Source organism: Lathamus discolor, chromosome 5 (assembly GCF_037157495.1).
Source record: "Lathamus discolor isolate bLatDis1 chromosome 5, bLatDis1.hap1, whole genome shotgun sequence".
In the NCBI taxonomy this organism is placed as follows: Eukaryota; Metazoa; Chordata; class Aves; order Psittaciformes; family Psittacidae; genus Lathamus; species Lathamus discolor.
The window spans coordinates 26,941,659-26,944,260 of NC_088888.1; the positions used below are offsets into that span (position 1 = coordinate 26,941,659).

General features: G+C 39.0%; 1 long non-coding RNA gene across 1 annotated transcript; it reads left to right on the forward strand.

Annotated features, from left to right (window-relative positions):
• Window positions 1-1,717: 1,717 nt before the first annotated feature.
• On the forward strand, window positions 1,718-2,602 carry LOC136014941 (uncharacterized). Its single transcript, XR_010613001.1, has 2 exons — window positions 1,718-2,278; window positions 2,351-2,602. It is a non-coding gene; the product is annotated as an uncharacterized LOC136014941 (long non-coding RNA).

Here is a 2,602-nt window from a genome sequence, read left to right on the forward strand (position 1 = left end):
TTCGTTCACTTGTTTTAAACCAGTTATTAAGAGACTTTCAAAATAAAGTACAGAAACTGCACTGCTGGATGAAAGTCTGAATAATTCCATAGGGCTACATCACCTGATGGTATGACACAAAGAGGGAAAAATTCCTTATGGGAATCACATGGGTGATAATGTATGTAACTTAATTTGATTTTCTGTAGCACCCTGTACATGCAACATGCCTAAACAGAAAGCAAACAAAAGCAGTTAAAATTTATTTTGAGGAAGTATTGATTAAGCAGAGGGGAGAGAAGTTGCTTCAGGAGACCACAAAATGGGTTTAGTTAAAACAAACTATTAGATTCAGCAGCTGAACAGCTCACCTGCAGTGTCCGATGCAGATGTGTACACTCATGAGGTGTGCTGTTCAGCATTTGTCATTGATCTCCTGTGACTGCTGTGCTGAATTTAATTGGCAGAATAAAGTTTGAAGGTACTTAAAAAAGTTCTGTAATTCAGTTCTCTGTATTGCTGCCCTAGTTAGAATGTTTTTTCTCTGTCCAAGATAGAATCATAGAATATCTCAAGTTGGAAGGGACATGTAAGGACATCAAGACCTCAAGGACTACTGAAGACTAAACTGCATGACTGAGAGTGTCACGCAGACACTCCTTGAACCTTGACAGGCTTGGTGCTGTGACTAGCAAAGCTCTGAAATACCGAAGTTGTAGCTGGAGAACTGGCTAGCCCATGTTATTGGCAATGGAACAGCCTAAACACAGCCCTCAGAAGCCCCATTTTTGTTTTCTGAGACTTGTAATAAGGAACATAATTAATGTTGTTCTCTAGTGCTGAATACGGAAATCGCAGATTAAGCACAGCCCAGTTTTTAACAGATTGGGAGAATAACAGTAATTTGTTTTGATGGTCACAGAAATGGTAAATTTGGCTTCTAAGAGTTGCTCAAATAATGATACCGTTCCCATCTCTATTCCGTGCTTCTTACCTAATTGCTTTAAAAAGGCAGGCAGTTAAAACCTAGAAAATTAAATTCTTTGCTGCAAGGGCTGGAGATTTTTTTCTCTGTGATGTTGCAGGCTGCTTGCCTTTTTTTTTTTTTCCTTTCCCAATTATGCATGAATTCACAGAAAGAGAGACATTAAGTTTCTCATTCGACTTGTTCCTACAATGACTAAAAAATACATGCTGTATTGGCAGTATATTACGTGGCTCACTGCACAAGTAGTATTTTCCCTTTGTTCTCTGACATCTAGATGAATTTCCTATGGTAACATGAAGGCTTTTGTTTTAACATGGCTTTTTTTCTTTAAAAGCTTAGATACATGTATGTAAGAGCGGCCAGAAGATACAGAAGATAGATCCTTCAGAGGAAAATATTTTTCGACTGTGCCAGGGGCTGGGATGAGATCTGGCTGTTACTCCTAATAGGAAGGCTCTCAGTATTTTACATATTTCTTAAGATGCTAGCAGGGAAACATTGAATTAGTGCAGTCCAAGAGCAATAAGACTGGGGAACAAAAAAAATTTGAAGAGACCTGCAAACGCCAAACCAAGTCTATAAAGTTCTATTTTGTAAAACTTACAGAAATTGCAGAATGCGATTACTAATTCTATTGCATTGTGGTGAACACACTCTCCATCGAACACTGACACTTCAAAAAGACACTGAAATGATTGTCACAGTGTTTTGACTTTCCAGAATCAGTAACAACATTTCTGTGAAGAAAGGAGACACCATAAAGACTTGGTAGTGATGTTTTTATTGCTGAAGTAGCATTCCAAGGTTTCATCCATAGGTGGCAACATCGCAAGATTGTAAGAATTGTTAAATGGGTGGGGAAAAAAAACCAATTATCTATGCTGCTCCCCAATTTCCATGTTGAAAATTTGTGCAAGACCATACCAAAAAAAGCAGTTCAGCTATCACTCTTCCCTAGACAGAGCAGTTTCCTTACACTGTATCGTCATACCTGAATTCAGCACACAATGATATTTCTCATCTTACAGTAACACCCATCAAGCAGCTGCACAATGCTTGTAACCCCTCCAGCTTTCTGCACAGCTCTTGCACCAACCTAGAATTTCAAAGTATTGGTACCAGTCTTATGGTGAGCTGTCCCTGCCAGCAGCAACCAACCTACTCAGCTGCTGGTTCCACTGTTTGGTACCTGGTGTCACCTGCTGTTGTCTTCCCATCTAGGCTAGTTGGAGAGAATGGAAAAGCCGTGTTCACACAGTGATAACGTTAGATGTACTACAGCAGCTTTTCTGGACAGCTTCCTGCAAGAAAGTAAGTTGAAATATTACTAGCAACAGTGAACTCACCAGCCCTAAGAAATTAATCTTTGTGATTCTTGCAAAGGCATGACAAGTCAACAAGAAAAGTGCAACCATACTCCCTGACCTGTTACATTGGCTTCACCAATTGGGATCTGCTGCATAGAGAATACTCTGCAACAGGAAGAAGATAGTAAGGTACTATCTGAATAATCAGATTGTATCTGAATAGTCCAGTTGTCCAAGTTAGGAAAGTAATGATAAAGTCCAAATTTTCAAAGTATTTACTGGTTTTAAACATTCCCCACCATAAAACAATGAAAATTCTCTGAAAAGA